Raw genomic sequence first — 14,694 nt, forward strand, 5'->3', positions numbered from 1 at the left:
ACAATTTTTTAACAGTACTTTTATTTACGTAGTACACTAAAGTTGTTATTAAAGCAAAATAATTTTGATGGTTAATAAAAATTTGAAAATGTATGGAGTCGTCTTTTTATTATCTAGTAAAGAAATAAGTAAACCTTTTGTTATAATTATATTTATCTACGATTGTAGACCGCCTGACCAACCGTGTCTCAGTTCACCACTTAAACGAAGGGTTAAACGAAGGGTTAAAAGCTTTAAACTTCAAATATTTCTATGAGATTTTTTCAGCTTTTTTCTTGATTGACTGGGATCAGAACAGATCATTTAAACAACAGCGAAATCAGACAAATTAAGATTTTTTTATCTAAATTAAATAATGAAAAAATTACTTTTTAATCCACTAGTATCTGTTATATTATGTATAATGCTACTTCAGTTGAAAGCCAAACCTCTAAACTTAAATCTAATCCAAGTGTATGCTCCAACACCTGATAGCAATGATGCTGAGGTCGACAAATTCTACGCGGACTTAGAACTGTTAACAAAAAACATAAAGAAGCAGAAAGTAAAAATAATTATGGGCGACTTTAATGCTAAAGTCGGTCGAGGAAAAACTGGAAATATAGTAGGAAATTTTGGGTTAGGTAAAAGAAACGAAAGAGGAGACAGACTAGTCCAGTACTGTCAGGAGAAAGAATTAGTCATAACAAATACATACTACGACCTACCCTTACGAAGATTATACACGTGGATTTCTCCAAAAGATAACACCAACAATATAATCAGAAACCAAATAGATTTTATAACGATTAACAAAAGATTTCGTAATGGAGTACAAAGTGCAAAAACCTATCCAAGCGCAGATGCAGATACGGACCATAATCTATTACTAGCAAATGTCAACATTAAACTCAGAAAACCGGAGAAAAAAGTTAAAACCACCAAAATAAACATCAAAAACCTAAAAGACGACAACTGCCAACAGCAACTAAACACAGAGATAAATAAATTAACTGAAGGAAGCGTTGAATGGGCAGATATGAAAAAAGCCATACTAAAAGCGGGAAAGGAGGTCTTAGGCGAAGAAGAGAAAACCACTAAAAAAGACTGGATAACACCGGAAATAGTTGAGCTAATAACTGAAAAAGGAAAATACAAAAATAAAGATGAAAATAAACATAAAACCAACATATGAAATCAGAAAGGCTAAGGAGGAATGGATGAACAAAGAATGCCAGAAATTGGAAGAACTCAGCAACAAACATCTCACCTCACCTCAAACAGACACCTCAAACTTACATAAAAAAATGAAAGAACTTACAGGCAACACCAGACAAAGAAGAACATTCATAACAAGAGATAATAATGGAGGAATACTTACTGAAGAGAGCAAAATAAAGGAAGTATGGGAACAATATATAATCCATCTGTTCCATAACGAGAGGGAAAATGAACAACATATAGGTGAAGAAGAACAATACCTACAAATTTTACCCTTAGAAGTAAAGAATGCCCTACAGAATGCAAAACAAGAAAAAGCACCGGGTCCTGATCAAATTCCAATTGAACTGTTAAAAGCCTTAGATGACGGTAATATAAAGAGACTCACCCGAATTCTCAACCACATATATGTAGAGGGCAACATCCCGGAAGAATGGCTTAAATCGATATTTTACCTCTACCAAAAAACAACAATCCCAAATCATGTAATGACTATAGATTGAAATGTGCCACCCTTTAAAGATTCTCTTAAAAATTGTTCAAAACCGAATTTATAAGAAATGTGAGGAGCAGAAAGATAAAACGCAGTTTGGCTTCAGAGGAGGCATGGGTACAAGAGAGGCATTATTTGCGTTGACGGTACTCATGCAGAAATGTCGGGAATATAACAAGAGTGCATATGTATACTTCATAGACTTTAGGAAGGCCTTTGACCGAGTGCAGCATATGAAGTTAATAGATGAATTAAAAAACATCAATTTAGACAAAAAAGACATTGAGTTTATTAAGGCTATATACTGGAACCAGAAAGCAGTAGTAAAGGTGAACGATATAGAAACAAATAATATACCGATTGTATACCGAGTCCATTAAATAATGAACAACTAACTCTTGGTGGACAGCAAATAAAGAGAGTGACAAAATATAAATATCTGGGAGCTTACATCAACACAGAATTAGATCCAGACCAAGAGATCAGGGTACGAATAGAAATGGCAAGGGCGGCGTTCTTAAAATTCAAGCAATTGTTCTGTGACAAAAATCTGAATACTGCGCTGAGACTGAGGTTTGTTGAATGTTACGTCTGGTCGCAACTATTGTACGGGGTAGAAATATGGACATTAAAAGCGCGTACGCAAGACTGCATACCTTGGACACATACTAAGAAATGATAAATATAGTCTTCTGCAGGTCATCATGCAGGGTAGAGTCGATGGCAAAAAGGGAATAGGTAGTAAAAGGAAGTCATGGCTGCGAAATATTCGAGACTGGATAAACATGGCTGTAGACGAATTATTCCACGTTGTAAAAGACAGAGAAACTTTTAAAAATGTGGTCGCCAACCTTCGTTAACGGGGACGGCATAGGAAGAAGAAGAAGAAGTATCTGTTAACCTAATCTGTATACTAAAGTTATATACTTTACATATTTATAATCGAAAAATTATTATTATTATTGTATAATATTGTTATTATAAATTAAAATAAAGTTACATATCATTCAAGATGCAACTTGACTTCATACAGGAAAAACTCGATGTAGATTTTAGTAACATCAATAAATTAATATTTGTCTGCCACCTAATTACCTAAACGCCAAGGTCGAACAGTTGTAATTCGATAGCTTTAATGGTGGAATAATTGTTAAAAATAGATCATAATTAAAAACCGCGGTCGGTGGTACGGTATAATGATTTTTCGATTTAAAATGTTAGCTATGGAAAAGTACGTATAGCGAAATAAGTATTCGTCGGTTACATTTCTTACAGAAAATTTGTTGTTTATTCAACCTTATTTGATTTACAGTATGATGTTACCAATCACAATATGCAATAAGCAAATTTTGTGTCAATTTTTTAGTATGTAATGACATGCAGGAATTCTCTCCATTGTGAGATATCCTTTAATAATATAATTAATAGCCGAAGTTAATAATTTATTGGTTATGTAAATATGTCTATTAACCCTATATGCTTAAAATGTTCCAAAGGGGGCACTTTATCGTTTATTACATCTGTCAATAAGTCCTAGGCCTAACAAGTAAAACAACATTTTTTTGCAAAAATTAATCTTTATTCTTTATTATTCCTTATTATCTCTATTTTTAGATCTATTTAAATCTTAAGATTTTATATTTGAGTTTTTTTGATGTACATTGTTGTATTTATGTCGAATCAACATTATTATTATTATCCCAGATTTAGCCAGACTTAGCCAAATTGGCGACAAAAACAGTAGGTATATACTATAAGAAAAAAAAATCTTTTTTATCTATTCCGGGAAAAAAAAGATCTCGTTTAAAAACGAAAACTACTGATTTACCTGAGAGTAATAATATTATTAAAACAAATAAGTTTTTAGAGAAACTTGTAATCCGTGAAGCGTTGATCAATGAGCTGCAGGCTAAAGAAAGATCCTTGTTTACTTCTACTATAGATTGTCTTAAAGTGACTAGTCTGTACAGGGTAAATGCACAAAATCGATGCCATACTTCTTTGCAAACTTGTATTAAAATAAAAGTCACTTCTTACTACTTAGCCTAATCCATGTTTTGTGTTGAGGGTAGCTTAAGTACTAATGCCCACTAACGACCCTGCCTGGCTTCCTTCTGTCAGTGATTCTCAAACATAAATAATATTTGCTACAACATACTTGGGTTAAATTAAAATAAAATAAAAATTAAGAAATGCCTTTTATTTATGCCACACAAGCAGTTTGTTTTTAATTCTACAGTATGTGCTAGCGATACAAAACATTTGTTTATAGATTTAAATAAAATCGAATAAAATAAAACTAAAATATAAAGAAACATTTTATTTATGTATTGTTCCGTTCAAAAGTTAAGGGAGGAAGGACTTTTAAAAACCGCACTGCATATGTTGGCAGTAACAAAACGTAGACATATTCGAAAATAAAACTAATAAATAAGTTGAAAATAAAAGAAGTTATTGTATTTAATTTCGTGTGTAAGTAATCGTAATTGTACACTATTATATTTAGTTCCTTTTTCTGTCAATCGCCGTCACATTTAGTTTCTGCTTCACTATCACCATCATCATTATTATCGTCACTGTCATCACTATTTTCGTTATTTACATTTATAATAATTGGTTTGAAATCATCCAACAAATTTTCAATTTCCCACATTTTTTTTCTGTTGCTATTACGTGGTTTACGTAGCTTTTCCATTTCTCTGGCGTAATAAAATGCTAAATTTCGCATTTCAGCTGCTTTAAAATTCGCGCTGCGTCCAGCTATATACCGTTTCACTTCACTCCAAACCATTTCTATGGGATTGAGTTCACAGTGAAAGGGTGGGAGCCTCAAAATCTTTACATTGTTCTTTTTGGCAATATCTTTTATTATGTACCTGTCATATTTTGCTTTGAAGGCCTTGACTATATTAAGTAATTTAGGTAGTCTTTTTCAAAAAATAGGTCCTTTAACAGAAGCCATTCTTGAATATTTTTTTTTAGTGTTGAACTGTTGGGAATTTGTTCTGACTTTCTGCTGTGATAGGAGGCATTGTCTATTACCACAACAGTTTTTTCTGGCAAATTTAGCATTAAGTTATTTTCGAACCAATCTTCGAAGGTCGGTTCATCCATTTCGTCGTGGTAGTCCTGAGTATTGTTCTTTGCCAAAAACGTGAGCTCTGCTCCATCAACAAATCCACTGGTAGATCATGGTGCAATAAAACGAACCGTGCACTACGAGCTGTTAGAGCTTTTAATCCTGTTGTCAGACCACGAACAAAAGCATCGTGATGAGATGTAATTGTTTTATCAACCCATCCTTTTTTCACACTGTGCCCGATATTTACCCATGATTCATCCAAATACACTATGTTGTATCCTTCTGCACGGTATTTACGAATTGCGCATAAATAATGATGACGCCACGAGCTGAATTCTGGTTTTTCAATCAAAATTTAATTTCTGCCATGTTTTATAAACACAAAATCCATATCAGTCAGCAAGCGATGTAGCACGTGAAAAGTTGGACAAATTTTCTTCGACATTTATAACAGCTAATATGGTGTTTATTGTTGGTGGTATGTTGTAACGAAAAAATTGATGAACTATTCTACGAATTTGGCCCCTGACACCTTCATCGTACTTGTTGTCACGAGAATTACCAACCTTTCGCTTCTTGGGCCTGCTCTTTGGATATTGTAATCCAGCAAGTGATGAATATTCCTGGCGTATGCGAAACAGAGTCTGTTCGTAAACACCACTCATTTCTGACACTTTCCTAATTACACTTGATACAGAATCGTTGTTATCCTGAATAAGATGATAATTAATAATATTTATTAGTATCTGCTTCTCTGAAAGTTTCAGAGCTTTTCCACGTTTCCATTGAACAATTTCCTCCATTTTGCGGTAAAGATTCGGCGTCAAATATAACAATAGCCAACAACAGAAAATAACAATAATTGCCAACAGCAAATCACAACAACAGCCACCAACAAATAATACCAATACTAAACAGTAACAGTACATCCAAGATGGTACAAATAATCGTAACTCGAATATGTTTACGCGCTCCGAAGAACAAATAAAGACTAATTAAGGCCCTGGATGTATGAAGCATATTCTGTACAAGCATTACTCTAATTGGTTCTTAATTACTGAATAATTTAGAAGAAAGTATTTGCAATTGATATTAACCAAAATTACAAATTCCTTACACATTATGGCAGTAATTAGCACCGCAGGGACATAAATAACATTTTAAATTTGACAGTTCAGTTAGTAGAAATTACCACAATTATTTTAAACTTTGAAACAAATGTTTATTTAATGCACATTTTATTATACTACTGCTACTAATAAAAGATAAAAGTTGATAAGTTACTATTAGAAACAAATAATGTATAGTATTATGTAAAATTATTAGCAAATGATATTTGTAAATTACATAAAATTGTACATGAGGACTTGTTGGTTTATTCCGTTTATTTTGAAAGACAGACAATAGAGAACGCCATCGCTCACTACATAAAACTGGCAACGTCTTAGCGAAATTCCCATAAGGTTAGCATTGCATATCTTACCCTGTACAGACTAGTCACTTTGAGACAAAGTATAGTAAAACATCCTTGAGTAGAATATTAAAAAATTTGGGCTTTAAATTTAAAAAAGATGATCATCGAAGAGCTTTAATTCAAAGAACTTATATCGCAGTGTAAGCAGCGTGATTCTTACTACGTAATTTCTTACTACGTAAATTCATGCGGGTTTCTAGAGTTCTAGATCGTAAAAAATTTTTTTAATGTGTTGGTATACATGCTCCTAAATATAAAAAAATTGCAGCTTTATTCATTGTTTAAATTGTCTGTGAGAGTCGCTAAGGCTCGACGGTTTTTATGAGCTTAGCGATATTCATTTTTTTTTTTTTTTGATGAAAGACTTTGTATTAAATTTTGCGTAAAATATGAAACACAGTGTAACAAAGTGTGCGAAATGACCAAAAACGCCTATGGTAAACATGCTATGAAAAAACAAGTATTTATGAGTGGTATAAGCGTTTCCAAACTGACCATGAACCATTTCAGCATCCATTTCTGTTCGCAATTCCGACTCAATTTCAGCTCTAGGTCACAACCATCTTCATACAGGTCACAAAATTGATTTTGGAGACTCCAGAACCATAGCTCACATCCGCTTCTAGAAATCAAGACTTATCCGAGAAGCCATAGAAATTGATAAAAGGTCAAATAGTCTCAATAAAAGAGATGACGGCATACGGTTACCTTCGACTTGGAGAACTCTCATAAAGAAAATACCGTCCGCTTAATCCGCCTATCAAAATCCTACTGTCAGAAATGTTCGCGCCAATCCTCGCACCAATTCCCGCACCAATCCCCACGTTGGTGGCCACGCCAACCTCCACCCAAGCCATCACCATCGACCATCGACGGTATAAATGGCCCGTCCTCTATTCTCAGCAGTAGTAATGCTTTGATTACTGATCAGTATAGTAGTGTCTGGGGGCTCGGAAGACTGAGACCTCAGAAGCCCGGAAGAAGACATCGAAAATGATGTCGAAAGCTCAGCTTCATGATAATCTAGGCGCTTCAACCCTGAACACTGGTGAGTTGAATATTTATTCCTGTATTAGTATTAATCAATTTTTTAATGCTTACCACGTTGGGTGCCAGTTGTAGCAATATTAATTTGCTTACAGGAAGTTGAAAGGGGGGACTGAACATTACTATATTACTGGGCAGAAGATAGGGCCAGCAAATAAATTGAAACGTTTGCGAACGACTACTCGTGTTTCGGACGGAATAAAAATTTACGGCTTTGCATACAGTTTTTTGAAAATTATCTTCTACACAAATATTTTTCTGATAGTTATAACACAACAAAAAAAAAAAGAATTATCCAATTATCTAATTTGATGCAGTCCTTCTGAGGTTATGGCTTCGCCATTGTTCGTTATTGCGACTTCGTACTTGTGCGAAACGGGCTTTTTTGCAGTTACAGTAATTAAAAACAAGTACAGGTTAAACATAAACTTAGAAAAAGAAATGATAATGGCAATTTCCAAACTGGAGCCCCGGTTTCATAAGCTGTGCTCAAAAAAGCAACACATTAGCCAACCAGTTACATAAATAAATATCCCTTTTTATTTTTGTGCCTATGTCTTGATTTCGTTCTTAATTTCTAATAAAAAATATAAATGTTCAAATAGTGGTTTTGTTATAACTATTACCTGTTACTAGCCTGGTACTAAAAGTGGTAAGTATTATTGGGGGTTGGGTTGAGGGGGCGTCGCAAAAAAATCCCAAGGGAGCCATAGTACGAATAAGTTTGGGAAGCCCTGCTGTATACGGTAATAAGCGTGTCAGTTGCGGCGATAAAGGCCCTCGGTGCTTAGAAATCTTTATTTAAATTTAAAACTATGTTTTTAGCGGGATAGAAACCATTTATCCTTGTCAAAATATTCTTACTTATGGTAACTGTACCTTTTACCGACCACTTAAGCTTTTTCTTATAAGCAGATTCAATAATAAGAAGAATACATTTTTATTTTTCTTTGCATAATTTTTAAAGATAAGTTTTTTAATTTTAATTAAAATATAATCTAATCTAATCTAATCTAATCTAATCTAATCTAATCTAATCTAATCTAATCTAATCTAATATAATCTAATCTAATCTAATAATAATAATTTTAATCTAGTCGCTTCAGCTAGTAATATAAAAAAAAATAATATTATCACAGTTTATTTCTTTTTTAAATTATTTTAATAACTATGTACAATTTCATTAAAATGCTCCATTTACCGAGCGGCTTGAAAAAAACTCACTTATCACCGACCGATTTCTTTGCTATTACCGACCACAAGCACCTAATTACCGGACATTTCAGTCCTATCAGTGACCTTTTTGGGTGACTACTTATTTAAGTAATTAACAACATTATATTAACTTATTTATTTAAAAATAATCATATCTACTGGCTCAATTGGAAAAACAAACGCAGTTGAAGATTTTAATATTTTAAAAAATATAAATTCATAATACAACAAATAAAAAGTTACATAATATGTTGGGCATGTATAATAGATTCAACTTTGGTATGAAATCATTTTATTTTTTTATTATTATATTTTTTATTGCATCCATCTCCCGAATTGCATTGATGCCCCTTGTATTCACAGTTTTTGGAGAATTAATTTTTTTAAATATTTCATTTTCTGAATATGATAAAATATCCTCTTTCTCAGGCCATTTCCGATGTGAACCACCTCTTATCATAGTCTTCACTTCTAGTCCCGTACCGTCAAAGCCAAGACTTACTCCAGAAAAGTACTCTCCTTCATAAACAGTATATTCTTCCTCTACAAAATCTTCCGTTAAAAAATAAGCAACATCTAGTGGTTGCAATAGATGTTTGAAGTTAGACAAGAGCAATTAGTATAATACCTTTGCTTTAGTTAGATGAAGCGTTAAATGTGAAGAATGGCCATCTAGAAAAAGCACAACAGGTAAAGGAACGTTCTTTTCAACAATACATTTTTTACATTCGTAATTAATTCATAAAAACATTCTCCAGTCATCCACCCGGAGTCTAAATGGCCAATACCCCAGCACATTAGCGATTCTGGTATAAACTTTTTTCGAACCTTTTCTTACGATTACACATTTTTCTTTTGGTGATTCGTCGCAAATAAAATTTCTTTTTGGGTCTGATAGAACTTCCTCCAAATTATTGGTTTTTAAATAGTCTGAGACTCTATCAAACAAACCTCTTACACTTTTTCTGTTACATTTGCCCAAAGTCTGGTCAGATTGTGACATACTCGATGAGAGAACTGGCGAAAAAATTTTCGTACCCCAACAGTTGATTTTTTGTTACAGGAAAACCAACAGTTTCTAAATATAGAATCCAATCTACTATGGTTTGTTCTTCAGCTGCAGAACCATCTCGCTGCCATCTCGAATTGAATCCAATGCTTGCTGAATAATTTCATTGGTATAGTTTTTTCGTTTTTCAGACATAGCTCAAAGTTTTTCTTGAATCTGGAAGAAAACGTTCATAATATTCTCGGTCGGTAACAGGTCACAATATATATTTTTTGTACTCAGACCGTGAAAAAAATATTATTTTAGAAGACTACTTTTGAATATTTTAAAATTCATATATTTCATTCACGTTTAAAACAATGAAGTACCATAAATATGATTATCGTTTCCCGTTCAAAAACAGACTTTTGGAAATATGACACTATTATTCTATTTGAAGTAATTCTTCCAATAAAATACAATTGTGTTCAACTTTCATATTACTTCTTTCAATTTAAAATTACAATCTAGTCGGTCGGTAAATGCTCAAGTGAATCGTTAGTTTATTACCTTTAAGAAAAAAAAATATATATTATGAATAATTTTATGCTAAAATATTTTTAAAATTTTACAATTTTCAATGACTACATTCCCCTCATTCCGACCGCCCGGTCGGTAAAGGGTTGATTTTGAGTTTTAAAGCACCGTTTACCGACCGTTCTTTAATTGTATATAAATTTTAATTGGAGAAAATAATTAACCAAGGAACACATTAAATCTTAAAAAAAACGTGGTTTTGTGCTATTTCTTGTTATAAAAGTGCAATAGTAACCTTGCTATATTAACAAACGCCTAATAATGCCAACACACATGCACAATGATTCTTATAACCTGCCTTATGGAGTCTTGCAACACCACTGCGAAATCCGTTAAAATTTGTCAAATTTGGCATTAGTCAGCGGCTGGCTTATGTTTGTAATGTTGCCATATCTATGGTTTATTAAAGAAAACTGTTAAAAGTTTTAGTAGTTATATGGACTTTTCATAATGCGTCTAATACTGAAAAAAATCATTGCGGTCGGTAATAGGAAATGGTCGGTAAAGAGTACAGTTACCTTATACGTAAAAGGTTTAAAGATTAGAAAGCTTTTTGTAGAATTGTAAATTATTTAGTAGTTTTTTTTAAATAAAATCCCAGTAATCACCACAATTAGCATTTTTTCAACAAAAAATTGCAAATTACTCGAAAAGGAAGCATTTTTCGGAAAATTTCATATGTGAAAAAAAGTATTTACGTCGATATGACGCCTAAAAAAATTTACTCAAAGCGATTCGGGAAATTGTTTGATTGTTAAAAGTTATTTGTTAATAAACATTTCCAGGCCACACAAAAAGGTTTGGTGCAGCAAACTATCTCGTTGACTTGATAAGTTTTTATGATCGAATAGTACATATACAATTTTTATTAATTCTCCACATTTATACGTGAATATAAACTATACCTAGTAGGAAAATTTTGTTATATTGCTATTAAATAAACCATGATTCATTATTTAGATATTACGCGCTGTAAAACATCTGTATATTCTGTACATATTTTATTAGATCTTGGAAGATATATACAAACTTATCTGCTTCCAAACAAAATTCCAAGTTTATGGGAGTAATTAATCGTTTAATGAATTAGTGTAGGATGATCTTTCGAATATTAACCAATTAATTATTTATTATATAAACGCGGAACCTATATTATAAGATTACAAAAGATATATGCTATAAAAACAGGTCATTGTAGACAAAAGAGAATAAAAATAGTCAAAATTACTTTTATGGCGTATAGTCCAGTAAATTTTTTTTTTTTTTTTTTTATTAAATTTGTAAATTTACAATCTGCTATTACAAGCTATTAGTAAATGTGAGTATTGCAAATACATGAGAGGAGAAATTATCCACTGATAACACTCCCAGTACTAACACTAACAAATAAAATCAGTGTAGGATTATAATTTGAAACTAGAATTGAAATGGAAATTAAAATTAAAATTAAAATTAGTGAATAAAGTCTGTTGGCCACTGTCTCTTCAATCTTCGTCTGACATCTGGTTGTAGGTGTAGTTGTCTTGCTTCCTCGTTGGGGTGGGCTGGTAGATGTTCTAGATAATTTCTTGTTAGTCTGCTGATTTCGTCTTCAACGAACGGTATTCCAGAGTCATCATGTAGTGTTTTATTACTAACGTACCACGGCGCATTGAAAATCATTCTGAGTATTTTGGATTGGATCCTCTGAATGATTTTGGTATTAGAAGGCTTTGCACAGCCCCATAGTTGCACCCCATATGTCCATATAGGCTTTATTATGCACTTATACAAGAGAAGTTTATTATCTGTGGATAACTGTGATTTTCGGCCTATTAACCAATTCATTTGACGTATTTTCATGTTGATTTGGATTTTTTTTGCCAAGATGTGTGCTTTCCAAGTGAGCTTTTGATCAAGTGTCATTCCCAGGTATTTGACTTCTGTTTTTACTGGTAGTAATATGTTGTTCAGTCTAATTCTTGGACATATGATGTTCCTGTTGGTGAATGTAATTTGATTAGACTTAGTATGGTTATAGTCCAGTAAATGAACGTGAAATGCGGCGATGCACTGTAATTTTCTGTGTCACCACCGAATTGCATAAAAATTTGGATTTCGGTTCTACATACCCTCCACTTCACTTTTGGATTCTTGCCAAAAGGTTGCCGTTGGTTGCTTTTTATTTTTTAGGGGTGAAAGTTATCCCTGTTAGAAAAAATCATATAATTGTAAATTCAAGCAATTTGGAATTATTTAATTATACAGAGACATTCAATTTAGATTTCTTTACTGTTTTAATTTCTTACCACATAATTTCTATCCTTATAAAAACCACCCTTTGCGAAAAAATTCGTGTAGTTGTAGTATTTTTTTTTTTTATTGAAACTGTAAATACAATAATTTTTTTAACCAGTAACTGGTGAGGTCCATTTTTTGTTACGTGTATGGTGAGTTGGGGTCACACTGACCCCAATTTGTTTTGCAAAATTAGACACTGATATTTGTTTATATTTAAAAAAAATGACTTCAATAACTTAAAGACGTTTATTTTATTATAACATAAATTTAACTAATATTTGAAATACTTATAAAGCATAAAAAATTAAACTAAGAAACAGCCTCAAAAACTGAGTTATTTTGTAACTATACTAAACATTATCCTGTAACAAAAAAATGAGCAAAACAAAAAAAAAATTTTTTTTCTTAACACATAAACTTAAATATTCAGTCTAACCTACCAACATAAAAAAATAACCAAAAACAAAAAACATCATAAAAACTACAATCCATTCTTATAGGCAATCTTTGCAAATGTGTGTTTCATACATGTGGCATATTGGCGCTTTGCAACTAACGCAAACTATCTTCGTTTTTCTATCCAATGATCGTGGACATTTTAAACACTTTACTCTTTTTTTCTAAAATAGCATTTTTCTGTTCAGGAATGTCTGTTTTTAAAATGGAAGCGATATTATGTCTCAGTTGCCTTGGAATTTGAGAAATAGTTAGTCTTCTTTCCATATCATCCTGCACAAGCTGTGGAGCCAGAGATTTTATGAATTCATACCTCGACTTTTTTCGGGGTTTTCATTTTCGGAGTACATTTTTCATCTAATGCATCGACGCCTCCTTTTGTTTGTTTATAAAACTCGATAATTTCGGGTGACCCCAATTGTACAAACATTGCAAAATTGAATAAGACAGGTCATGAAAAAATCGACTTATTTTATCAAAGCAGTCACACAGATTAGATTAATATTGTATATCATATTTGTAATAAAAATAGAATAAAAATCAATATTGTTAATTATAAAAATACAAACAATTATAATTAATATTAGCAATATAATAATATAATGTGTAAAAAATTATCTGAAATTTAATTTATAAAATACATAAGTATTATTACATCATTGATAAAATGAAAAAAATATGTGTTGATTTTCCGCGGGATTTTCCGAGATTTCCGGGGAGGGGGGTGAAAACTATCATTATTAATACTGCGACATACTATTCCAGCCAAGTACGTACAAGTCTGTAGCTTAAAAAGTGTAGAAGTTATTACAATTGTTTATAAGTAAAAAAACATACCCCTTTTTCAAACGTTTATTTTGTAAATAATTTCGATGAAAACGCAATATGCATTTAACTTCTGAGATAGTTTAAGTCTTAAAGAATCCTATGAAGTTTGCTAAATGTGTCTAACATCATTCATAGGGCAAGTTAATAGTTTAAATAATTAGCCTCAGGGATAAATAAATTAAATATCTTTTAAACTATTTGAACGATCGGGGGAAAATTTCGCACAAATTTAAAAGAAGGTAATTCCTCGATGTAAATGTATTAATACCATTTTATTTTGTTAATAAAAAAATTAATAAAATTTATAAATTAGTGCAAAAAATCTGCTTTTGAAGATAATCTGAAAATAAAGATATTTTTGATATAAAAAAATGATATAAATATTGTTTATTTAAAATATAAGGAAAAAAACTCCTATAAAAAAATCAAATTGTGACCATAAATCATTGTTTAAAATAACGCAAGGTAAAAATACGAGTACCTTTTCATATATTCGTCATCTAGTAACCCTCACCTATGTCTTAAAAGCTTCAAATATCTGCGAAACATTTTTCGACCTTTTTTTTAACCAGACTGGGCTATTAATATTTTCACTGTCCCAGAGTGTTTTAGCATCAATTTTTCTAAGTATTTTCATCTCTGCCGTATCTACTAAGCAAGAGCTTTGCTACGGCTTCGATGAATTAAGACACCGAATATATAAAAATGAACGCTGAAAGGAGCACAATTCGTCAAACTTTCCGTGTATGAATTGGTATCAATAGAGTGTTATAACCCTATTACTGTCTTACGTCTTCAGACAGTCGGGTAGATACAAACTCATACACGAAAAGCCAGCAAATGTAACACCTATTCCAGTGTAAGCTGTAAATTGTAATTTTCTGTCTTTTGAGCTGTACTAAATGTATAAAAGATTTACAAATTTCAGCAAGAGCTTTTCTACGGCTTTGATGAATTGAGACGCCGAATATATAAAAATAACAGGCATAAAAGGAAAGGAATAAAAGAATGCCAAAGTATAGATGGCCTAGAAG

At 32.0% G+C, this 14,694-nt stretch overlaps 2 protein-coding genes across 3 annotated transcripts in view; one reads left to right on the forward strand and one right to left on the reverse strand.

The window, feature by feature from the left end:
- The window catches only part of LOC140450060 (glucose dehydrogenase [FAD, quinone]-like), a 367,487-nt gene that overhangs the window by 336,021 nt on the left and 16,772 nt on the right, over positions 1-14,694 (reverse strand). The gene's annotated exons all lie outside the window — the stretch shown is intronic.
- Positions 1-14,694, forward strand: part of LOC140450061 (proton-coupled amino acid transporter-like protein pathetic) — a 527,271-nt gene that overhangs the window by 211,194 nt on the left and 301,383 nt on the right. The window lies entirely within an intron of this gene.

This window comes from Diabrotica undecimpunctata, chromosome 9 (assembly GCF_040954645.1).
Source record: "Diabrotica undecimpunctata isolate CICGRU chromosome 9, icDiaUnde3, whole genome shotgun sequence".
In the NCBI taxonomy this organism is placed as follows: domain Eukaryota; kingdom Metazoa; phylum Arthropoda; class Insecta; order Coleoptera; family Chrysomelidae; genus Diabrotica; species Diabrotica undecimpunctata.